Source organism: Pteropus alecto, unplaced genomic scaffold (genome assembly GCF_000325575.1).
Source record: "Pteropus alecto unplaced genomic scaffold, ASM32557v1 scaffold8, whole genome shotgun sequence".
NCBI classification, from domain to species: domain Eukaryota; kingdom Metazoa; phylum Chordata; class Mammalia; order Chiroptera; family Pteropodidae; genus Pteropus; species Pteropus alecto.
In genome coordinates this window covers 21561250-21586571 of record NW_006494609.1, presented here as the reverse complement: position 1 = coordinate 21586571, position 25322 = coordinate 21561250, and the positions used below count along the sequence as shown (strand labels likewise).

At 55.4% G+C, this 25322-nt stretch overlaps 1 protein-coding gene and 1 pseudogene across 3 annotated transcripts in view; one reads left to right on the top strand and one right to left on the bottom strand.

Moving 5' to 3' along the window:
• WDR25 (WD repeat domain 25) overlaps positions 1 to 25322 on the bottom strand; it is a 123869-nt gene that overhangs the window by 73595 nt on the left and 24952 nt on the right. The window lies entirely within an intron of this gene.
• LOC112473975 lies at positions 20466 to 20584 on the top strand (annotated as a pseudogene).

The following is a 25322-nucleotide window of genomic DNA, read 5'->3' as shown; positions in this document are numbered from 1 at the left end:
CTCTGAAATTCTGCAATTTGCCTCAATGAAGCGTTCTATCTTTATCAGAGAACGATTTAAAAATGACTATTCGGGGACTCTCACGTGAGTTTCCCCGCATTTGTTTTTAAACAATGAACTCTTACTTTGACCTGTAAATCTGGACGTGGACCAAAAGTCGGGGTCCCTTGTCCCCGCTCTGCACTGGGGCTTGGACAAAGCTCTCGGCCTCCCTCACGCACAGGAGAGCATGTGCTCGGCTGCTCCCGGCACCCCGACACGGTTTACGGTGGCAGGAATTTCTGTTGCAAATCCTTCAAACATTCAAAATTGCTTTTATTTTCAGAGAAAGCGTGGCGTATGAAGGGTCTACAGCCATTTAAAACTACTGCAATTCGAAGGGTTAAGCTGAGCGCATCGCCTCGAGATCTCTGCTAATTTCTCTAACTGGCTGTCATACGAAATGCGTCCACCCCCGCACAGCAATCAGGCGCTGCCCAACTGCCCTTCCAGAGAGTTCTGTCTCCAGTGAGAAATCCAGATGACACTTTTTTGACAGCCTAACAGTCATCAGGTTTGCAAGGCAACTTTCATGAGACAGGCAAAGGCTCTTATTTTGACGGCTTCCCTCCATTTGGGCAATTTTATCACCTTCATAAACACTAATGGTCCTTGAGTACCTGCTGTGGGTGTGGCGTGCTGTGCCGGGCTGAACTGCACAACGCCACGCAAAATGCCACGAATGAGTCACCCGTCTCCACCGGTAATCAGCTCCATGATGCACCGGAGTCCAGGGGCTAAAGCAACGGCAGCTCTGAGCCACAGCCGGCACCAGCACAGGAAACAGCTCCAAGGGCGGGTCCCTCCTGCAGGGCACACCACGAGTCAGACACAGCGCCAGGCACCGCACATAGATTATTTGTAATCCTGCCGACAAGCCTAGGTGGCAATGCGACACCCATGTGTCACAGGTGGGAAAGCTGAGGGTCAGAGAGGACGGACGCCCCCTGCCCAGGGCACGGAGTTAGAACGTGCCCAGGAAACGGAAGCCCGGCCCCACGTCTGCTCTACCCCTGGCCTCGGCCGACAGGACGGCACCCTAGCCGCCAGCGCCCCGCCACTTACACAGGCCAGCGGTCAGTCCCGTGCCGGAGGAAATGCAGACCCCCTCGCCAGGGGGCCCCTGGAAGGAACTCAAGTCCCAGCTGTGTCTCACCAGCTGTGTGACCCTGAGCACATCACTGCACTATTCTGACACCTAGTTTCCTCAGGTGTAAAATAAGGAAAATGCAACAAACCTGAACTTCACAGAGTGGTTGAGAAGATTAAACAAGATTAAAGGAGGTAACATATGCGAAGCTACTCAACCTGTCTCTTCTCCCTAATCAGCTCTGCCTGTAATCAGCCGGGGATGAAAGCGCATAATAATCAGACCTCATTTCCAATCCCACCTCCCAGATTTGCCAGCTGGATGACCCTGCGCAGCAGTTATCCCCTGGAAGGGCCTCTGCTGGCTCGCTCCCCACAGCCACCCCGCAGGCGCTGCAAGGGTGAAGGAGACTGTCTGGCGGGGAGCGGGCGCTCAATAAAAGCTCATTCGATTCAATTTGACTTAATTAAAAAAACTTACTCATAGCCTGGAAAATGGCAGGAGCGCAGAGGGCTAAAACTACAAACTCAGATCCATTCGAAGCCCGCAAATTTCATATCCTGCCCATGAATGCATTTTCTTATTAGGCGACAATATCACAAACCTCTTCTGAGCTCCTGGCAGTGTTTGAAAGTCGTGTCTTCATCCGGCTGGAAGTTGTCACGTCACACGGAAGTCGAAGGGGCCTAAAACGACTGATCAAAGGGAGTCACTGAAACCGAGTTTGCTGCGCAAATCAAGTTATTTCACTGGTCGCCTGTCTTTGCGAAGCTTCTCCGAATCACACTTCATTACGAGACTCAGAAATGAGACCCCGCGAACAAAACGAGAGAACCGGAACACGCAAATATTTACACAGTCGGCAGAATAATATTCTCCTCCCGTGCAAATGCACCTACTATCTTGTTTATTCTTATTAACTTAAGTTTAGAAATGGGACGACCGTGTGAAACAGGGCCCTGGGGATTCTTCTGTCCCTGATCCAAACCACTGCTTTCTTGCTTTGGAGAAAACAGAGTTGTTTCAGGAGAGATGAGAAGCAAGGAGGGAGGGAGGGTGGCCACCCCTTCGACCCCCCCGATCCTGAGTCGTCCGCTTAGGACCCCGAGTGAACTGGCAGACGCGTGCTGGTCCCAGCCTCTCTCGCCTCTTCTCCCACGAGGAAGGGCGTCGGTGGCTGTGGGTGGACATGCCGGTGGACGTGCCGGTGGACATGCCGGTGGACATGCCGGTGGACGTGCTGGTGGACGTGCCAGTGGACGTGCTGGTGGACAGTACTAGCGGGGGCAGACATCGGCTGTGGCAGTGAAACAGCAGTGGTCACGATGACCGCAGTGGGAGCTGACGCCCGGGTGTCTGGGTGCTGGGCAGAGCACGCCAGCCCCGCCCCAGCCTGCGGCACACTGGTGGGCATCGTCCCCACTCACAGGTGAGGAAACCGAGGCCACACAGCGTCGGGGGACGTTTACCGCACTAGCCCTAGGTACTGGGTGCTGAGGCCACATCCACGCGAGGCTGGGCCACAGCGGAGGTGGGCTGGGGCTGGCGTCCTGGCGACAGAGGCAGGAGGGGGCGGGGCTCCACACGGCCCGGCCAGCGAGTGGGCTAGTCCTGAGCAGAAGTCTCTGGAACTGGGTTTCGTCCCCCGCTTTCTTACCACCACCATCAGCCCTCAGTCACATAAAATCGAGCATTTACTCATTCGTCCATTCATTCATTCATTCACTCACTCATTCATTCCACAAGCAAGCACTGAGCCCCGACTCTGGCTCCTGCCCCGCACCAAATCCTGAGGGACCCAATGGGCTAAGGCACAGCCCCAGGCCTGGAGCCTTCTGTGCTCCAGCAGGCAAGACTCTAAGTGTTGTACCACGTTTTCCCACACAAAAAGGCAGAACAGATGGTTCGGCATGGGGAGGGACAAGCGGACAACAATGGAAAGCAGGGCGCCCGAGCACACCGAGGCCCCTGGAGCCGGCGCTCTGGCTTCCGGGCCGGGAGCGCCCCCACATCTCAGGCGGCTTGGAGGCAGAGACTCGGACCTTCCCTTCTGCACAGGTGATACCTGGCCAGACAGTCACCTCGGGAGCACCCAACGACAAGGCAAAGTGAGGCCCAGCCGCCCAAGGGCCGACTCCCTCCCTCCACTCCCTAGGGGCCTCCGCACCCCGGGAGACACGGACCGCCCGACTCAGAGGCCGCTCCATGGGCCTGAAGAGCAGCTCAGGCACAGTCCAGGGCCACACTACCACAGAGCGCCATTCTGCAGGGAAGTCGGGGTGACAAAAGTACGTGGCTGCAAATCCATGCAGACGCCACTGAGATGCCATTAAAACACCACGAAAACACGGGAGCTCGATGTAAAACTATTTCACTGCAAATGGTACTGTTGTAAAATAAACAAAGGAAATGGATTCCAAAAAGCATTAAGGCAACACTGAAGCAAACTGAACCCGTCTCGGGTACAAGAGAATTCTAAGCAAGAAAAGCTCGCAGGCCGTGGCGAAAAGCCGCTCCCGGACTTGGCCATCGGCCCTGAGTCCCAGCCCTTCCCTGGCCTCCGACCACCAGCTGTGTGGCCCTCCACAAGCATTTAACCTCTCTGAGCCTCCAGGTGCCACACAGAAAAGGCCTCGTTGATGGGAGGATTAAATGAGATGCAAGGCTCATACACGACACGCCCCAAGGACCTGTGGCTGGACAGCAGACGCTCCAGGAGTTCGAGGCCTGAGCCTGGGCTCCGAGCCTCTCCATACCCGAGAACCTTGAAGAGCCCGCCCTGGGGGCTGGCGGCACCCACAGCCCTGGGTGCCATGTCAGAGATCCCAAGGGATGGGGTTAACCCAGGAGAAAGCATTAGACATTCCACCTACATCTGCTTTTAATATCAGCTTTCTAAAATTCCTGTTGGTGTGTGTACATGTTTTATAACATATCAGCAGAATAGTTAGTATTTATATACTCAAAGTCGTATGCTCCAAAAAGGTTTTTTAATAGTAGGGATATGTGATCAGAACAGTTTGGAGGCCACTGAAAGAGCTGTTCACCCAGCCATCCTGGAGTTGACAGAGCCTGGCTAGGCCCAGAGGTGGGGCCTGGGCCCCGCCCGCCCCTGCCATGCGGGGCATGAGGCGTGCAAGCCTTGATCTACTCACTTCCGGCCGGGCCGTGAGTGGGCGGGTGTCGCCCAGACCCCACCACCATCTAGGAAGGCTTGTGCTATTTCCAGCGCCTGGATATTCACAGACCGATTCATTTCCATGCACTCAAACGCCAGCCAGAAAGGAGAACACGATGGAATACTCTGCGGCTATGACAAAGCACCAGGGGACACCAGGGACCGCTGTGGCCCGACTGGACACATTACGTGAAAAAAAGCAAAATGCAAAAGAGGGTACGTGATGTGCTACTTTCTATGAAGAAAGACAGGGAAGTAAGAAACTACCCATCTGAGCAAAAGGAAACAGAGAAGGAAGAACCAAAGACTAAGGAGACTGGGGACATGCGGGGCAGGCCGGGGCCGGGGCCGGGGCGGGTGGGAAAGGGGACTGGGGTGGGGGTCCCGCGCTACGACTGTATGGACTGGACTTCTGGAAAGATGTTAATGGCTTGGAAGGAAGGAAGAAGGGAGTGAGGGAAGGGGAAAGGAAAGGGAGGAAGTCCACGACTGGGAGGAAACCCCAAAGTAGGATACGAGGGAAAACAGATGAACCAGTTATGTTCGAAATGAATAACAAAACCACACTGAAGGGAGAAAGGCAAGAAGAACTAACCCAAGAAATACGTGAACACGGCTGGATTATCTATATGCCCTCGGGCCAAAGGCAAAAACTATTAAAGAGTTCTAATCGGTAGGCTTTTTTGCTAAGGTTCGCGATTCTGAACTGACTTCTTGACATTCTAGGATTAAGGAAGCGTGGAAATGTGTTGTGAAAATGGGAGCCAAGCTTCACACTACTGGAGAAAGGGGCCGTGAATACGGGGAGCGTGGGGAACCCAAGGTCTGAGGGCCGGGATCGGCCAGCAGGCCGTTTGCTCTGCATATTCTCACCTTTTCATGCTGCATACTCTTCCCCGTCCTCACTGTGTGTCCACGTCAAAGCGAATGGGTTAATGAAGTCTTTTCAAGTATATCACACAGGAACTAAGGAATGCTATATAAAATAGATTCCCCAAACACTGAGAGTCCCTCCCACTGTCCCTCTCTCTCTGTGCCTCTGAGAGGAGACCACACTCTCTCTGCGGAGTGTGACACCTTCTCTAATAAACTTTCTTTTGACTCTGACTCTGGCGTGTGTGTTGATTCTTTCTTCACTCTCCGCCAAAGGACACGCTCCTCCTCCCGGTGCTGGCCTCGGTCTCCCCCGACTCTGCCCTGCCTCACGATGCCTCACTATTCTCACGACTTTTCCGTTAAGTCTGAAATTGTGACAAGAAATTTTAAAAAGAAGGAAGGAGGGGGCTTCTGTTTGTTTGTTTGGTGGGCTGGTAAACTCGGCGGAGCTCTTTGCAAGGTCTCTTTTGGCGGGCTACGCTTTGGGGAGATTTTGGCATTGTGACAGTAAGCTTTCCGAAAACCGCTAAGGAGAGGGGCTGACTCTGACACGTGGGGTAACAACCACTGACTTATTATGACACTTTCTTCCCAGATAGTGTTTCTATGAGATACTCTCCCTTCCCCTCCATTTCTCCTCTTATTTTCAAATTGCTCCCTTTGGCAGACTTCCCAACCTGGGCGGGATGAGAATACAACACCTGATTCTCCTCAGCGCCCGTTTCAACACTGTCGTGACGCACGAGCTGCCGGTGCGGACACCGAGCTGTGTGAGCGCGACACGCTACCACACACGGGAAGCCGGACGCAGCCGCACGCTCGTCCTTGAGGACCACGAAGGCGGCGCTGGACAGAAGCGCTCTGCCATTCCTCCAGGCCAAGGGGTGCTCTGACCGCCCTGCATCGCCCTCACGCTTAATTCAGCTCTCGTGGACTTTCCCCCAGCGTAGAGAGAGGCGGCTTTAATAAATACTCCCTTAACTGCTTTTTTCAAATGTATATTACTTTTAATTTGTATTAAGCAAAACCAAAGGAAAAACCAATTTCTTTCAGCTAACTAGGGAATTAAAGTACCTTGCCAAGCAGTTATATAATTCTCGAAAAATCCTTTAGAAAATATAATTAAGTCTAAATGTTCTAAAACCACTAGTCTTATCAAAAGTTGTTTTATTAACTGAAGCTCCAAGGATACAGATGCCTAAATCAAGTCACGTCAATATTTTAAGGTCATACATTAATTCGCCACACTAATAAAAGAAGAAGTCACTTCGGAATGAACGTCAGGGGCCAAAGAGAGTGACGGATTAACCAGCTGAGCAGAAACGGCACTGATTTAAGTCTGTCGGAGCGGTTAACGAGTCCCTCCACGGACTCACTCACGCAGGAAACCCCTGCCACAGGCTGGCCACGGAGACTACGACAGGCCAGCGGTTTGCCCTTGCAGGCTGAGGACAGGGGCACCTCCGCAATGGCCAGCCCCAGGGCCCCCCCTCCCCAGCCAGAAAGGCACAGGCCGCCCAGTGCGGGGAGCAAGGAACAAGCTTCCTGTGCTGGTCCACCCAGCCTGGCCCTCCTGAGACCTGCCCCACGTCCCACCCTCTGAGCCCAGCAGGGTGCAGCCTCCCTCGCTGGGTCACCTAGGATACGCCACGGGGCCCCTCTGTTGCGTCTCAGTGTCCTCACCTGCCAGTGGGGACGGCAGCCCTTCCCAGCCTGAGCGGCGGAGCTGCCGGCACGGGACCTTCCTCTGCTCACGTGGGACCTCCCCGCTCTTAATGAAGTCGCCGGCCGTCCGGCAGCACCTCGTCTGTGCCAGGCGCTGCTTCACACGCTGGCGACAGAACGAACCCCCTGCCTTCCTGGAGCTAATCACTCGGAGGTGAGGCATCGTCATTAATGAACAGGTTAAGAATTCGGGCTCCCGGTAAGCGGCCCCTTTTAGTGTCATCCCACGCCTCGGCCACATCTCACGATTCTTCCATTTCCTCAAGACGGTCAGGAGGTGAGGGACCAGGGTCAGAAGGGCAGAGGTGGACCTCACCTCCAGCCCACCATACCACGCCACGCCGGCCAGAGCCGGCAGGCCGACCTGGGGATCCACCTCCCAAGAACACACGCCCCCAGGGTCCTCGGTGTCCGGGTTCTGCCAGAGCCTCCGGTGCCAGTGCCACCTCAGCTTCCCGGACCTGAACGTCGTTCGGATTCACGTGCAACAAACGTTCACTGAGCAGAGGCCACATGCCAAGCAATGTATGAAGTGTGTTAGGGACTGAATTGTGTCCCCCCAAATTCACATGCTGAAGCCTGAGGTGCTGGTGTGGCTATGTTTGGAGATGCGGGTCTCCGAGGAAGTAGTTAAGGTTCAGTGGGGTGACAGGGGCGGGGCCCTGATCTGACAGCACTGGGTCCTTGGAGGAGACACCAGAGGGCCGGCTTGCTCACTCGCTCTCTCCTGCAGGCGGAGAGGCCCTGGGAGGACGCAGCAAGACAGCGGGCGTCCGCATCCCGAAGGGAGAGGCCTCGCCTCGCTGGCACCCCGACCTCGAACTGCCGACCCCCAAGGCGGCAAGGAACTGGATTTCTATTGCGAAGCCACCCAGTCTCTGGTGTTTCGCTATGGCCGCCCCTGTAGACCAAGGCACAGCATTTCACGTATGTTACTGGGTTGAATCCTTGACTATCTGAGGCTCCCAGAGGCTCCATGTGTAGGACTGCCTGGGCCCCGCCCAAGCCACTGGGACCTTGTTTATAAAAGGCATCCTGACAGAGAAACAGTGGGTGCTCCTAGGAGAGAGCCAGTGTATACCCTGAACCGCGTGGGTCCCTGGTGGGCGGCTCCTCTTCCCTTCACTCGCATCCTGCTCACCTGCCGACAGGTAAGTCTCCTCTCAGCCCCAAGCGCCGGGAGCATGCAATGACCCCTCTCCCCGTGGCGAGCTGGCCTCTGCCATGCTGCCTGGTCCCCAGCCCTCCCCCCGCCCCAAGGAGAGGAGGAGCAGGTGACAAGCTGAGGGCTGGGGTTCTAGGGGCTGGGCGGACCACCTCTGACAGAGCAGAGGGTCAGGAACAGGGCGTCGGCGTGGGTCCCGCTGTGCAGACCCAGATCAAAGCCCGGGGAAGAAAACAAAGCGCCGAGCAGAAAAACAAAACGTGCCAACGTCTCACGCATGGGCACCTGCGGCGCGGGAAAAAGGTTTCCAGTGACAGCGTCACACACTGATTCAGTGAGTGTGGGGTCTGAGGTCACCTGGGCGGAAGTGAAGCTGGCGCTCCGGAAAGCTGTCTTAGGTGACTCAGAGGGGCCCAGGGGACCGCGACGGCCGCTGCCGCGGACGCGGGGGAAGGCTCAGCGACGCTGCTTCGGGAAAGGCAGAAGGAAAACCAACCACTGTCGTGAAATCAATACCTGTGAGACTTTAAATACGAATGTGCAACTCAATTAAAGTTACGGTTAAAGCAGAATAAAAGCTAAGGTGCGTTACTGTTGAGAGAGAGCAGACAAAATAGACAGATGTAGCCGTGATTAAGGAAGCGAGATGGCTCCTCACAGGGGCCGCTCCAGGTAGGGCACCTCGGAGGAAGAAGCGACAGGCAGGGTCTGCTCACCCACATGGCCCACAGGGCGGACACCGCCCCGTGCCCGGGTGACAGCCACAGGGCTAAGCACCAGTGCGCAGGTGCCACCCCTCACGAAAGAGGAAACTGAGGCCCAGAGAGGCTAACATGGCGGCCCACGCACACACGGCTGGTGGGCGGCAGAGCCAGGCTCGGCGCCCAGGCCACCCGATCCTGGCGTCCACACTGACCCACCTGGCCACACACGCGGGAATGCCTGGCTCAGTCATCCCGTCTTTCTGCCCCACGGGACCGCCCACCTCCCACGTCGCCCTCACCACCTGGAGTTAGCGGGGCAGGGCGCCTGTGTCTGGCCACATGCGGGGACCTGAGATGGCCACAGCACAGCCTCGAGTCGTGTCCTGCGCACTAAGTTCCAGACGCTGCGCCCTCAAACAGCGGCCACGCCTCAGTCAGGGTGGGCAGAGTGGCGGTGGTGAGTGCTGCCCGGGAGAACCGGGCCTCCCTGGGGAAGACCGAGAGGCCTCCGGCTCCAGGCGGGGGGCGCCAGAGTGAGGGGGCAGGAACGTCGCCCACAGGCCTCTCTCCTCCCCTCAGCCCGCCGCCCTGCTGGAGAAGCAGCAGGGGTGTGGACGGCGACCTGGCCTGGGCATCCTCTCCCTCCGCCAACGGATGACAGGCGTGGCACGGGGCAGTGGAGCACACAGACCTGCCCCTCGGTGCCTCTGCCTGGATCACAGGGTGGGCAGGGGAAGGGAGCCCCTCGGCGCTGGCCTAACGGCCACCCCCACCGGGCCCGACCATCTTGCCTGAGCCATTTTTCTCAGCGGCAGCAGCCCAGACCCCCGTGAACGTGCACTCTGAAACAGGTTATCGCTCCCTCAGTGGTGAAGGGTGTCAAGCGATAAGGCCGGTTTAATAAGGAGAGTGATGACTGGGACCCTGCCGCACGTCCTTCATCCGCACGCCGCCTCCAGCTCCTGCCCCTGCGACCTCCGTTACCACGCCGACAGCTTCCAAGGCCGTCACCCGCTCGGGACCAGGAGGCCGGCCCCCCGGGGCTGGCTCCTTCCTCCAGGGCACTGCGCGTCACTCCACAGATGTTTACAAAGCACCCACTGCATGCTGCTCGCTGTGACCACACTGGAGACAACAGTGAGCAAGACCACAAGTCCCTGCCTCACAGTTAACGAACGCGACACAGTCTGAGAGGTGACAGATGAGGGCTGTGAGGGAGGAGATTTGAGGCAGTGGGAACATGCTGGAGGGGGCACCTAACCCAGCCTGGGTGTCCAGGCGGGGGCTTCCTGGGAATGACTCTGGGCTCTACTCTGGGGACACAGGGTGGCCTCTAGAGGGTTTCAAGACACTCAGTGACTGGATGGTGTCTGAGACCCTCTGCCTGTAATTTCAGTAGCTGCCACTAGAGGTAATGGGCACAGAGCCCAGCCGGCAGGGTCCCTAGGGCCTGGGGAGCCGACGGTAGGGAGGACAGGGCGGCACCTTACCAGGCAGCATCTCTGGGGCAGAGGCACATCTTCTGGTCTGTGTGCTCCACTGCCCGGCACCACGCCTGCCACCCACTGGGTTCTAACAAATGGGGGGTGAGGACCCTTCCCCTTCTATGGGAGAGACACGGCGAGCGTGGACGACGGGGCAGTGTGGGACGGCTGACGCCGCAGGACGGGCTTTGGGGCACGGGCACGTTGCAGGGAGAAAGGCGCCACTGACCTCGCGGCCATCCGCCTTCTAATCCTGCGCAAAGAACACGCAGAACACCTGACAGGTGCTGGCTGGGCACGGGCTGGCGCCTGAGGACTTTACTGGCTTCTGACAGCTCTACACGCCCGCCTGAAATACAGTGCCACAGCGCCACTGCCCAAGACGCACGCTTTCTTCAGAGAACCCGGAGCACGAATTTATAACTTCCTGTCACATAGATGCCCACTGTTCTCTGGAAGGGCAATCCCATTTGGGAAAAATAGCCAATAATTCTTTCGAGTTGGAAGCCCATTCTCAGGTTGATTTCCCAAAGCACGAAAGAAGAAAAACAAAGAAAAGTGTAATTGCAGAAAACAATAACCCGACAGACATAACGGAACACAGAGCCCGTTACCTTCTCCACGCTGACTTTTCAATGATTTCGTGATGGATCGCCCCGGAAAGCTTAATTTGTACTCTTAACCACAAGACTTAGTGGGCCAGAAAAAATTAATTCCAAGCATTGGCTGTTCGAGAAATAAAGGACATATCTATTAATTTTTTAAACCCCCCCCACACAACGCTGCGTAATGCACATGCGTGACGCCCGCTGCTATGTGGGGGCGGGGGGGGCTCCTCGTGCTCACGCGCGTCCAGTTCAGGGTGGGAACGCCAGCCCTCTGAAGGAAGGCTCGGCGCCGAACCCCGACCGCAGCCAACTGTCCCTTGGCTCCTGTTGAGGGCTCCTTCCCCCAGATACTTCTCTGGCTTCATAGCCACGCCTGAAACTAAGCTGAATTCATCTCGATTCTGTCCCTAGCTCAATACCTGCAAGAGTTCTGGAACAAAGCCACGAGGTTCAGCCAGGGAACACTGTTGGAATAACAGAGACCCCCCGAAATAAAGCCTGTCGTTTTCGAGATCTCCTTCAAACGAAAAAACACGACAAGGCCCTCATAACATCCCGCATCGACATGGCCTGTCCCCTGCGTCACCGGCATATGACAGCGCTGCCTAATGGGTTCCATGCAGAGGCCGCTAAGCTGCCAGGAACGTTTACTGTGAAACACGCACGCCAGCCTTCGGCCTGGGTGTCCTTCCACGTCGAACATTTAACGTTCAGCGGGAGGAGGCAGAAAGAGCAGAGGTCTGGGGAACTTAACAGATGGGGGCCTGAACCTGGTCTCCCTCATTTGTCTCTGTGCACGCTATGGCAATGTCTGCACTCACCCTACGGCTGCTCCCCAGTATCTGCTATATGCCTCCCCCTGTGGCTGAGCGCTGGTCAGCACGGTGACAGCCCTGCCCTGTCACAGCTCAGGCCCGTAGGGTCAGCTGGACATGCACACTGAGGGGATGGGCTGGGCTGGCCGGCAGCACAGCAGAGGCAGACTCGATCCCGAGCCTGGTAAGCCGAAGGCCAGAGAGGGCAGGCTCGGGCACGGTACTGAGAAAGCTCGCTCTGGCTGCCTGGGAGATGGGGATGGCCCGGAAGGATATTCTGAGCCCGCTGCCCTCAGCCGAGCAGGAAGGGTGGTGGCACGGACACCGAAGGTGTCAATGACGACTGAAGCACCAGATCCGAGAGGCACGGGAGGAGCAAGGCAGGCTGTGGCAGGCAGGACGTCAGGGGTGAGAGGCGGCCGCGTGCCATCAGGGGCAGGCGGGAGGAGCACCGGTTCAGGGAGAGGCTTCGCCTCGTCGGGCCTCAGCTCGCCAGCAAGTGCAACGCGACGATCGGACTCGCCGAGCGCGACTGCGGGTGCCTGGCAGTCCGGGCCGCAGCAGGTGTTCGCTAGGTGGCAACGGCAGAGGCGGCTGCTGGAAGGGGCCCTGACATCAGCCCAGCGCCTGACCCCCACCAGCTAGGAGACCAAGGCCGCAGCCAGGAAGGGCTGGTCCCAGGACCCGGCCCCGGATCCCCCGGCCCAGAATGGTCCACTCCAAACGCCAAGCAAGTGGCGGGTCCTCGCCCTCAGGACCCAGACAGGAGGTTGGGGCCCTTGGCCAAGCACAGGCAGGTCACATTTGCGTCATCAGACGAGGAAGCCCGGGGGACATCCCCAACGGCAAAGGATGTGTCCTGCAAACTCTTAATATGCAAATGAAGCCTGAGGTTTAATTAGGATAGCAGGCACGAGTTTGTTTACATGGGATACAAACTGTCAGGGTGTGAACAAACTTGTCACAGCAAGGAAGCCATTGCCCTGCCCTCGTCAGACTTTTGCTGGCACCTAAAATGTGGCGTGAAAACTGCGAGCTCCGAAACTTGGCTTCCTGCAAGCGGCACGGCCTCGGGAGAGTCAGGGCTTGGGGACACCCACCCCGCCAGCCTGGGAGGCCTCACCCACTCAGCACAGGCCAGCCGGCTGAGGGGCTCCCCAAAGGAACATATGGATACCCCCAAGCCTCCCCCGAAACAGCAGGCAAAGAACTCCTCATTTAGAGCTACTCTGGCTGGTAAAAGGAGAGCCCCACGGAACGGCCGGTGACAGCTCTGTCTGTACCCGCCATTCTGTGGGGCGCCGTCAGTCACTGGCCTCCCCAAGACCAGCACCAAGCCTGGCCCGGGCAGATGCTGCCCCTGCGCTTATGGAGTGGCCTGTGCCCCATCCCGAGATCTAGACAATGAGGTGCCAGTGGCCCTGCGAGGACACACTGCACCCACCCAACCTGGAAGAGTCGCCGGCACGCGCAGTTCCCCGGGGCCCTGATTTGGATGCAGAGGCTGCTTCCAGCGCGTCTGCAGAGGGGCTGGGCGGCTCAGCACGCAGATGAAGCTTCGAGGCTTCATTTCCGAAGCAGAGGCTCCGGTTCTAAACACAGATAATAAGCCGAACGCCCCCGTCAGGAGGGAGACAGACAAGAGAATGTTCTCCAGTAAGCCGAGGACTGAGTGTTCAGACGGAACCGAATTAAATTAAAAAGTAGCCAAAAGCTCACTCTTCAAGGAAAGTTTAGGAATTCATTTTAAACTCCTGGTCAGACACGGCTATCTTCTAGATGTTTTTCAGACAAGCTAGTAAATCAGACTGGTCTTTGTAATAACAGAGCATTGTGAATTACTTGGTTCAGTGCGTATTTCCCAAACGCTCCTGGGAGCCAGGCTCCGTGCTGCGTCTGAAGGTCCTGGACTGCTCTGTGATCCACAGGCTCGGTAAACAAGGTGAGTTTGAGCAGTGGGGTGCCATGTGGCCCAGGGGGGACCCCAGCCCAGCCCATGGGTCCAGGTGAGCCTCCCAACCCGAGACCCACTGACCCCCCCAACTGCAAATGAGGTCCCCGGAAGCTCCATGAATGCACCGCTCCGGCAGGAGACCAGGTGGGGGGCTCGGCGCCAGCAGTAATCAAATGACCGAGGAGACAGCAAAAACTCAGAGAGAGACACATGTTGGCACCGTTTCTTACGGCCACTGTGATAACGGAGCAAGGACAGGGATCCCAGACAAGGAGCAAGCAAGCTTCGGGGCGTTTTCAAATTGGGCCAATTATAGAGAAGTGAGAGATGAAACGAAAATCCATCCCATTACGAATACGGCCTGCAGTCACCGAAATCGTATTTTTTCATAAGTGACTCATGCCGATAGTGACTCCGAGGTCTTCATAATAGTTTGCAATAAACTCTGCGGGTTACTCACCACTTCCCTCGTGAAAGCTGACATCATGAGCCGAAAAACAGCACCCTGACGTTTCCAACTTCTTCAGTGCGACCAGCCTGGCGGGGGGACTCGACGCCCACCCAGCAGGCTGCGCAGGGCTCGGCCTCGCCGGTGGGCAGGCACGTTAAAGCGAGGTCCTGTCCCGCACCCCCAGAGGGGCAACAGCGGGTGCTGGAGAGGCGTGAAGAAGGGCACTCTGGCAACGCCAAGGCAGGTCAAAGGGCACACGCCAAGGCCCATCGGCCCACCTGCAGGGGTCCAAGAACCGCTCAAAGGTGGTGCGAGGAGGTGCGTCTGAGGGTGGTGGCGTGGCAACAGCTCTGCCAACACCGTGACACTCGTCCCGTTAAAGGCCGGGCCTAAGTCCCCTTGCCCTAAATGGCAGCCAGCCTTAGTGACTTGCTTCTAATGAACAGAATGCAGCAAACAGGATGTTGCCTGACTTCTGAGAGTAAGTCGCAAAGGCGACCAGCTTTGGCCAGGCTTGCTCCCCTGTAGAAGCAGCCTCCATGCTGTGAGGGAGCCCAGGCCACGTGCAGAGGCCACGTGCAGCACTCCAGGCAATAGCACAGCCAGGGAGCTGGCTGACGGCCAGCGTCACCCTCAGTCATGTGATGACTCCGGCTCCAGCCTTCAAGCCATCCCACTGATGCCAGGTGAAGCAGAGATGGGCTCTCCCCACCAAGCCCGGCCCAAACTGCAGATTCACAAGCAAAATAACATACTGTGTTCAGCTACTAAGTTTGGAGACGCTTTATTACATAGCAAGAGAAAACTGGAACGCACGTTCACTGCAATACTGTTTGAGAGATAAAAGGTAAAAGCTACGGAACCTTCCACGAGTAGGGGAATGAATAAACTAGTTTATTCATACATTGGAATACTACACAGCAGTTCAAAATGACCCAGACAGATGCGCGCTTGTGCATGAAAAAAACTGTAAAGCTATAATGTTTCATGTTACAAATTACGAAAGGATATAAAATGTGATGCTATTTCTATAAACACTAAAAATACAAAGTCAGTGTCACGTATGGCTTACGGACAAACGCACGCAGTAACAGTGCGATGGTGTTCCTGCCTGTTTCTGCCACTCTTCTGGGGTCCCTGAAGGCAATGATGGTGCAGTCCCCCACTGTGCGCGGGGCGAGGGGGGCTCAGCAGACTTCTCCTTGCAAGATCGACCTCAGGAACCAACGGGCCTCAGGAAAATTCTGTTCCCTCCCCCGGTGCACAGGAAGCCAGCACAGAGCAAAGGACGTTCTACCCCAAGGGACATCCCCAGATGAGAAACACAGACGAAAGGCAACCCCATTAAAAAGGAAGCAGGCTCCTTCTCAGTCCGGAGGCGTGCCGGCCGCCCCCCCTCTGCCTGAACACGGTTAGAACCTGGGCTTCGGCCAGCGGCACGCAGACACAGGCGGCTGCAGATGCGGGACACGCGGGAGAAAGGGCATCTCACTTAATGGCCCAAACACTGGGCACACTCTGAGGACCCAAAGTAGAGAGAAAAACTCTTCCAGTGGCAGAGAGGGAAAGGCGGCTCGGGGGTGGGCAGGGAGGAGGCGGCGCATGGTGGGGAGAAGGCCAAGGTCCCCAAGGGTGTGGCCAGAGAGGGAAACAGCCAGGGTCCCTAACAGCATGGCTCCGCCCGGGACAAGCCGCGGCCCCTCCATAAGGGTCCTGCTCCCGGAGACAGAGTCACCCCCACTCGATGTCCTGCCACCTGCGGCCTCGTGCCCTCCCAGCTGACGTGCACGAGGGCGCGACTGGCCATCTCTACTTCCTTTTTCTACTTTTTCCTGTTTTCCAAATACTATTACCATAACGAGAAAAAAAATTGTTTTAAATGTTGTTCTTAGTCTTGCTAGTAATTCTAGCCCTAGGAATCAAGCCTAAGAAAATAACCACACAGACGCTAAATATTATGTACATAACAATGATCATTGCAGCCGTGCCTATAAAACAACAATAAAAAACCTGCTGGAACAAACCTCTGTTTAGCAACAGCGATACAATTTAGGAAATTGTGGTAAATCACACGGAAGATGACTATTTTGAAGGCGTGCAAATGGGTAGAGAGTAAGCTTTAAAAACAGAAGCCAAAATGATACATGAATAATGCCCACGGAACTGTAAAAAATATGTTCACAGGGAAAGGTAAAACACAAAGCCCAAGTTATGTGCCGTGAGCCGGACGCCCAGGCCAGCACAAGGAGGTGGAGAGAAGGCAGAGGCCAGGGCTGCCCAGGCGGGGGCAGCTTCGGGGCCTCCAGGCGCCCTCGGAGGTGCCGGCCACGCAGGGCATTCTCACACAACCACAAGACATGTGCCAGCCTGATACAAAGAACCCAGGAGATATTTCCGAATACGGGTGGGTTCATGTATGCAAAACTCCTTGGGGGGTGGGGGGGGAAATAAACCTCCCGGTAACTGCAAATAGACACGTTCCCTGAGGATTTAACTCAGGAAGTTTCCGAGCATTTCCATCCCTGGCCCACAACACAAAGCCTGTGTTTGCAATGTCATGCCGTTTGTGGAAGATTAGATTTGAGCTTCCACCTCCTTACCTGAGATCTTCCTCCGGCTCCAAAAACAACGCTCGATGTCTGTGTCTGAAATTACTTGCTCAAAACTATAATTATTATATTAATGTGGATGACTGTAAAACTATACTTGGCTTTCTAAATGAAAACACCAGGCTGCCAAACCTTCCAGAAGAAATTAAACCGTTAATGTGTTGAAGGCGATTACAGCCCCACAGACGTTACCATAGAACATTCCTCCCCCCCACACCCCCCACAGCTGTCTCAACAAGGCGAGAGGCTGGACTATGTCGGAAACCTCTGTGAATTGCCTAATTATAATTAATAAGGTCATTGTCTTCCCATGAAATAGCCTTTTCCGTTTTTCAACAGAGCTTGCGACAATTCCAAAACCTGTTCATCTGAAGACCCCCTGAGATGGTCCCCACAGCACAGGTGGGCAACGGGGGAGCGGGGTGAGAGGCAAGTGGAAAAGGGGGTGAGAGGCCCGTGGGGATGGGGAACAGAACTTCCTCGGAGCGTGGCACTTCAAGGCCAGGGTCCCAAGACAGAAAACAGAAGAGAAACAATGGGATTCTCGGGAGTCATGGGTGTGGGGACCCCCCAACACCTCACCGCGTGGGCCTGGCGCTGGGGGGAAGGGGCTTCCGCCCCCCTCAGCATGCCCCGGGGCCCAGGGCTGCCCTGTAACAGCCGCACCATCGCCCAAGCTTTTCATTTTTAATAGATGCCCTGTAACAGCCGCACCATTGCCCAAGTTTTTCATTTTTAATAGATGCACGGAAGTCAGGAAGTCAGCACAGGGATGTCGCTGTGTGCACGACGTATACAAAATTACAGGCCGTGAAAAGGCGAGACATAAGGACTTCGGCAGTGGCCTTCATGCCGACCCAAAAGACCATGCATGCAGCACAAGTGTCCAGCCAGTGCAGGGGAGCAGGTCACCATGACAAGCCCGTCTACGACTGAGGGGGTGGAAATAGATGGCGGCACTCAGGAACACCTGGGGGTCACTGCAGCCAGGGAGAAGTCAGACAGAAAATGAGATGGCAGCTCTGTGTCTGTCACGCAGACTAATCGCACAGCACCTTGCGGTGAAGGCGACGTGAGCAGGCCGCGCTCCCGGCAGAGTCGGCCAGGGAAAGGCTCGGTCTCTAGCACCCCCATCCGCCAGAGGAGGGAACACTCAGGCAGCACCCCCTCCCCTCAGGAGGGAGACGGCTCACAGCAGCCCTGGAGCGGGGAGGGGGCAGCTGCAGCAACAGCCTGGCTCTCATTTCCTCCCCAGCAGGTCGCCCAGGCCGTGGGAAAGAGCTTGGCCCCAAACCAGGCTCTAAGTCTAGCTCTGGGCCCCGAGGTCCCATGTCACTTTGGTTCACTGGGTGACTGGGACACTGCAAAGTATGCACGGCACGCGGCACACACTGAGTGTCATGCTAAGGAGGTCCTCAGGGTGTGGCCGCTTCCTCCCTTAGCTGCTGTCGGCATACGCGACGCCCACAGGTGAAAGGTGGATGAGGAATCGGCCATGGAACCCACTAGCCGAGCAGCCCTGGTGCAAGGTGACCAGCTTCCCCAGGCCCATGGAGAACGGGGAACCGACGGGGAGCCAGGCTTGGTTCACCAAGTTTAATAATGCTGCCAAGTCACTGGTTTTCAGAAATAACGTGGTTTCTAAACCGTCAGCCCGGATCTTAGCCCAGGGCCAACGTGGGTCTCCCAGGTCGGGGTTTGTGAGGGCGAGCCTCCCAGGGGCGGGTGTCATGGCATCTTCTCCTCGGCTCATGTCAAGCAGCTCATGACTGTCAAGGCACAAGGTCCCACGTGTAAGTCCCACGGGCACGCCAGACGAGAGACCCCACAGTCAGGGATGGACCAGCACTGTGCTGCTCCCTCAGGATAGATGGCCCAGAGTCCCCTCTCAGTGAGTGCAAAGACAGGTGGGCCGGTTGCACATGTAGCTGCAGTTTGTGAGGGAGAAAGGACTCTCAGGGAAGGCATGAGAGAAGAGGACCCTGAGGCTGAGTCCCAGGGGATAACGAGGGCTTTGCCTGGAGGAGACGGATGGGAGGATAAAGGCAGCAAAGGGAGTGTCGTGTTGAGGAGCAGTAATCAGACCAAGTGGAAAAGACAGGCACAGAGCAGCGGGGCTGGTGCGACAGGACCAGGGACGGGCCAGGAGACACGGAGTTTAGTTTGCATCCTGTAGTGTTTGCTGCACCCTATACTGTAGCTTAGGGCAAAAAAAGAGGGAGAGAGAGAGATTTTATATAAAGGAGTGAGCGGCAGAATTCACAGTAATCAATAATAGAAATAACAACAGCAGTCATCCTTTGGCATCCGCCATTTACTAGGAACCGTCCCCAGGCACCTCCCTAGTACTGACTCTCACTCTTGCGACAACCGCGGAAATACGCACCTCACAGAGGAAGAAACCAAATGGCAGAGAGGGCAGGGAGAATGACATGAATTCAAAAAAAGATTAGGTGAGTAGATGAAGTCACAACCTAGGGATGGACAGGACAGCAAAGGCTGAACAATGTATGCTCGTGTGGCCTGGAACCGTATCTGTCTTATTCGCACTCTGTCTCCTGACCCTGGACCGGCCACTTAGCAGATATTCAGTAAGTCTGGGTGGCAGCACTTACAGAGATGCAGGAGGAAAGGACAGCAGCGCAGAAAGAGGTGACGCAGCCAGTTGTGCTAGGGCAGCCAGAGGCACCGCCAAAACCTTGTGGTCTCTGAGATATCACCCCGCAGGCAAGCTAACAAGTCAGTCTGTCACAGTGTTATACAGACTGGCAGAAGACATGAGACTCCTGGGTCAGAGACAAAAACAACTGACTACTTACAGCAACAGTAGCAGCCAGAATAAGAATGCTGGGCCGGTTCCCCAAGCCCTGGGGATGCAATGCAGGCCAGGTGCCACCTGTACAGAGAGGACTCTGACAGCAGGAAGCCCCAGTCTACTAGAAGGGGCTGCTGACAAACTTGCCCGACCTTTGTTCCGGAGGAAAACATTGTCTTCATTACCCAGGAATGTAAGTAAGTCTGCTCCAAATAGAAACAAGATATCTCTATCTTCCAAAGCTGCCTGCTATACAAACATCCTTGAAAAGATAGGCCAGAGTAAATTAGCTGTTCATGGCTTTGCTCAGAAGACCATGCAGAAACGTGAGAGGCCCCAGAACTGTCTCCCGACAGGCACAGTGCACAGACAACAGCGTGACTCCTGCCTCCCACACGCATGCACCCTTAGGCTGCCCACTGCCCATCCATCATCGCCTCCCTGTGGGGGAGCAGGGGGGAATGGTTCCATGGGAAGTAACCTCACAGGGAGACCTGATCATAAACTGCGAACTGGGCGGGTCATGGTGGGTCGTCACTGCCCAAGGCTACGACTTCTTTAGTGCAGGTCTTCTGCCAGCCCCGCCCACTGCTGCTGGGCACCCAGGTTAACACACCTTTGAAATACTAGAAGTGACACCCCTGGAGAGGGGAGTAACCCCCAAGACGGCACCGATCTTGTTAATTGTCCAGTAATCCAATCCCGCCTTGCTTTCTCCCACCTCCGGCTCCCTCTTTAATTTCCAATGCATAAAAGAAGCTGCAAAACTTATTCTCGGGGGCATTTGAGACCTTGCTCCCACGTATGTAGTCAGTCTGGCTCAAATTAACTCATAAAAATTCTGTACAGTTTTGGATGTTTCTTACATCAACACCCCCTTCTCTTGTTTGTTTAGAAAACAAAACTAATATCTACTTGCCGGTGCCACTGGGTAGAACAGAAGTGAGCCTCAGTCTACGGCCACGCCACCATGAACGTGCCCGATCTCATCCGATCTCGGAAGCTAAGCAAGGTCAGACCTGGTTAGTACTCGGATGGGAGACCACTCAGGAATACCAGGTGCTGTAGGCATTTGGGGGGGTGAGGTGGGGTGGGGAGTGAGCCTCAGAGAAATAAAGTAACAGGCGCAAAGCCTCTTGGGTCTCCCCATTTCCGTACGTAGCACCTGGAATCATCTTTGACTCCCAGCATCATCCAATCCATCCCCGAGCCTCAGCCATCCTGTCCCCAAACCATCCTCAGCGCCAGGCCCTTCCCACCATCCCCCGTCACCCCCACCCAGCCACTGGCCTCATAACTTCTCACAGACTCAACGATAAAGGAACCATCTTCCCAGGGACGACTTGAGGACAAGTCTGGACTTGCACTCCACTTCCTGCCACACCGAGCTCCGGCCAGGCTTTGCGCGTGCTCCGCTGTGTCTGCCTCACACTCCTGAGCCCCGACTTTTCCAACCTCAGCCTGCACGTTATTTTTCTGTGGGTTCTCCCCGACCCACCAGCCATTTTTCTCTACGTCTCAGTAAATAGCACTGTGCCACCTATAATTACCTTGTTAATGGATTAATTTATTAGCCTGTGAGCCAGGTACAGCCCCGGCATGGTGCCTGGCGCCTGCAGGGCCGTCGATCAGTGGCTGCTATTTTCAATGCCCTTCCTGGCCTGGTCCCTCCAGGTCAAGAGCCAAACAGCAGCCTACTGGCCTTCTGCGCCCTCCAGCCTCCCGGCAGACACCCCTGAGCCTGTCCAAACTCCGGGATCAGCCCCCGAGAGCTCCCTGCGGCCAGGGACCAGCACTTACGATGGAGGTGGCTCTGGCTTTTCCCTAATCTCAGGGGCTGCCATCTCCCAAATCACTTTAAAAACAGACGTTTAACTATCTCCCTCTGGAAACTCAGAAGGGCTCTGGCCTAGAGTATTCTTCTGTTAAAACACTTCTTTTCTAAAATGATAAACTTTTGTGGCTACCGCAAACAATTAAAATCGAGAGAAATCCATGGAGAGATGGAAGAGGGGTGGATAATAATTATCCACAAAACCAACGAGAGAGAACAAATGTATTGGGCCAAAAATCTAATAAAATAAGTCTGAGAATTCCGGCGCAGCTCCGCGGGAAGCAAATCACTCTTCTGCATCTTCGCAGACGGTGCACGGGAGAGGCAATTTATTAACATGTGCCACGTTGGCCTCGACATTAACCTGCGTCCCTAAAGTACTTAGCTCTTACCCAGGAAACTGCTTACTTAACTTGCATTAGGACACGCAGGGCCAATGCAGGCTTGCTAGTCACAGCTTCAAATTCAATTTAAAGGGATCCCTGTTCCAATTTCCTGTAGAAAGTTACTCCATGTTCTAATACATCAGTGTCAGGAAAAGCGGCCTTTACTTAATTTCCTCTCATTATTCATACAGCCAGGGATCACCCAGAGCAATGTCTCCTCCTTTGTGCACCTACCAGCAACGATGGGCCTTTTACTTTTCATCTTTCCGGGTGCCAGTTGCTCTGAGGTCTCCCTTTCCCCCAAAAGCACACCCTTTACTTCCTGGGGGGTCTCTGCACGGTGACAGCTTGTGATAATGACATTTGAGTTTAACTGCCGATGCTTCTAACTGATTCATATTCTAAAAAGCAAGGCAGAGTTGGAAAGCAGGAGGCCCAGCCCCAAGCCACCCTGTCACCTTAGGCCACACACATCTCCCAACGGCCTGTCTCCTCACTTGTAAAATGATCGCTGAGTCTCCAACTTGATAAGCCACAGAGCCATTTGCTCCAAGGCAGACGTGTGAGGGAGCCCAGTCCTAAGACCAGCAACAGCCAAGCCACTGGGGGAGCGGTCTCAAGCCCTCCAGCTCACCCTCCCCGGAGGCAGCCCCCCAAAATTCCATCATGCCCTTGGAGCCCCCAAAGCACAGGTTGCAAACCACTGATCTGAGTTATCTCAACAAACCCCTCGAAATTAAGTCTAGTGCTCCAAATTTGCTTTGCATAAGCTAAACATTCTTAATAAGACTATAATGAAGAAATAATTCATGCATTTTATTTCCTATTTAATGCATTTATGTATTTCCTAAAATGGGCATACATTATTTTAATAATCAGAAGAAAACAAACATTATTAAAAAGAAAATAATTCACATAGCTTTAAAAAAAAAAAACAAAAAACACCCGCGGCACAGAGAAGACGAGCCGGAAGGGTCTGCATAGTCTTCCAGCGTCATCTGCCAGCGCTAACTGCTCATGACTCTCGTCCCTTTAGAGCCGCCAAATATCAGGAGTGTTTGGAAAAGGTCTGCTGAGTCACCGACGCTCCGCTCTGTGACTCTCGGCTGCGTCAGAGCCCTGTGCAGGCCTGCGGAAAAATTCATCATCCTCCGTTCGCCCTGGGCTTCAGAGACTGGGGGGGCGGAAGAGGGGGCACTGGAGGGAAGAGCGACGCCACTGAGGGGGTGGGGGGCTCAGCCCGGCGGAGAACTTGACGTTTCCACAACTCAGATTTCTTCAGCCCTAACACCCACCCCACGGAGCTGAGTAATATTGGAATTCAATAAATGTAAAAACGGGTTTTCAGTAAATGGAGGCATTTTTAAGCCCCTAAATTTTAATCACATTTATAATGAAATCTCGGGAGTCTACAGGCAAGGAGGGGAGCTAAGTCGGGGTTAAGACAAGCCCACCCCTATCTGCTCTATCGTAAGGGCCTGGTTAGCACAGAAGCCTCACGAGGTCTCCACGGGGTCCCCTCCAGTCCCCCATATGCCAATCCTCGGACTTCCCATGGCTCCGGTTCCCACAGAAAAATCTCTAGGTTCCCCCCACGCCTCGCCCAGCCCTGCAGGCCACTGCCACGACCACCGCTCCCCGAGATGCAGGCATCCGCGCCTTGCCCACCAGCCTCAGCATGCTCGGCTTCTCCTCGCCCCTGGGGCCAGCTTGAGGGTCAGGACCGCGTCTCTTCCTCTTTGCTCGCCAGCATGTGGTTTACGCCAGCCCAGGGCCCTTCCTATGGTCCCCCTCATCTTATTCGTCTGGACACTCACAGGCACCCCAAGTTCTCAGGGGAGGGGCTGGCCCCAGTCCAATCTCTCACACCCAGACTCAATCTAGTGAAACTGGGCCTTAGGGACTGTTTGGGCACTAAACTGTGAAACCGTGGTCCCCGCTCTTATTAATTTTATGCTTTAGGGGACAGCTGCCTCTAAAGCCTACAAAAGCACAGAGCTGGAGCTCCCAAGGCGCACGCGGTCTGAAGGCTTCTCTGAAATGCATGTAATAAGCAGCCTCAGCAGCTGCTGCCTCGAGAAGGCACCAGCTTCCACCAAGGGCACCCTGAAGAAGAAAGCGGGGAGACTGAAGACATCCATCCAACCCCCAACACCCGCCAGCCTGGCCAGAACCCACCAACTGCCACCCACAAGGCTGACCTCGCTTACCTAAGCCAAGTGGACTTGACAACCCCCCATCTCACCTGAGGTGAGAAGACGGCTGGGGCTGAGAATGAAAAGCTTTCCTTTACTATCTCCTGGACTATGAGAGCTATGTGAGCCTGAGAGTAAACGGGGGCGGGAGGGGGGTTATGCATGTCGGAAGAGGACAATTACCACCCAAAATGTGAGCACATCAGCAAGAACCTGAAAGCAACTTTTCAGGACTATGGGACACAATGCACATTAGCTGTCTGCACGCAGAGTGTGTATCATTAGCTGATCCTCAGACACCCGCTGGTTACCACCAAGGTGTTAACACAGGCTCCGCCCAGCATCCGCCTTCTTCCCCCGCAAGGACTTGGTCTCCTGTGCCTGCTGCCACCTGTGCCTCTGCTGGAGAGCGATTCTGAACCCCAAGGAGGAAGAAAGGAAGGAAAGAAGACGAAGGGGCCATCTGCTGATCCGCAGCCGTCTTTAAGTCATGGGTCGTGCCTGCCCAACTCCCCTCGGCCTGCCCATGCCTTCTCTATCGCCGTGGTGTGTGTCACTCATTCATTCGTTCACTCCCTCCCTCAAAACGCAATGCCAGCACCCACTCTGTAAGGCAGAGAGCACAGGAAGTGCAAGACCCGGTCCCGATCTTAAAGAACGCAGTCCAGGGGGACATGGAGGCAGGTCGGAGGGCTGCACACACATGACAGGCATGAATTAGCTCTGGAGATTAACAGGGAGGGGGATTAATGAAGCTGGCACTTGGTAGCGAGCCACCCAGAAAGGACCTGGAGCCATCCATGTGCATCCCCTACTTTCTCCCAGCTCTTCACACTAAACCAGACACCATCGGCTTAAGTCTTAATTCCTTCAACTGAAAAATGAAGGGAAAAATGCCTACAAGTGACTTGTGAAAACCTAGCATACAGTGGATGCTCAGCCAACGGCAGCTGCTTTCGCTGCCTTTATTGCCTCACTGAATTGTCCCACACACCTCCTGGGTGTGCCAAGAACAGGGACCGCACCTGCCTGAGGCTCCTTAATCAGGCCCACCCTGGCAACAGCGAACAGGCCAACTGGCCCCAAAGCCAGCGGCCCCAGTCTTGGTGCTGGGACACACCTCCTAACACGGGCACGAGGACTTCCAGCCTCCCTGCTGCACCCTCAGCTTTGAACTTGAGCCCCACACAGCTTTACTGAGCTAGAACCTCTGAGCCTTGCGAGAGTCCAAACATCTGATTTACTTCTTGGGGTCGGCATGGAAGAGCAGAAAGCACACGGGCTCCAGAAGGAAACGGGCCTGGGCTCCATCCAGTCCCAGCTCCACCGCCTGCTTAGCGGGGTGCTCCCGGCTTGTGAGCCCTTGGGTCCCCAACTGCAGGCGAGCATGCCAT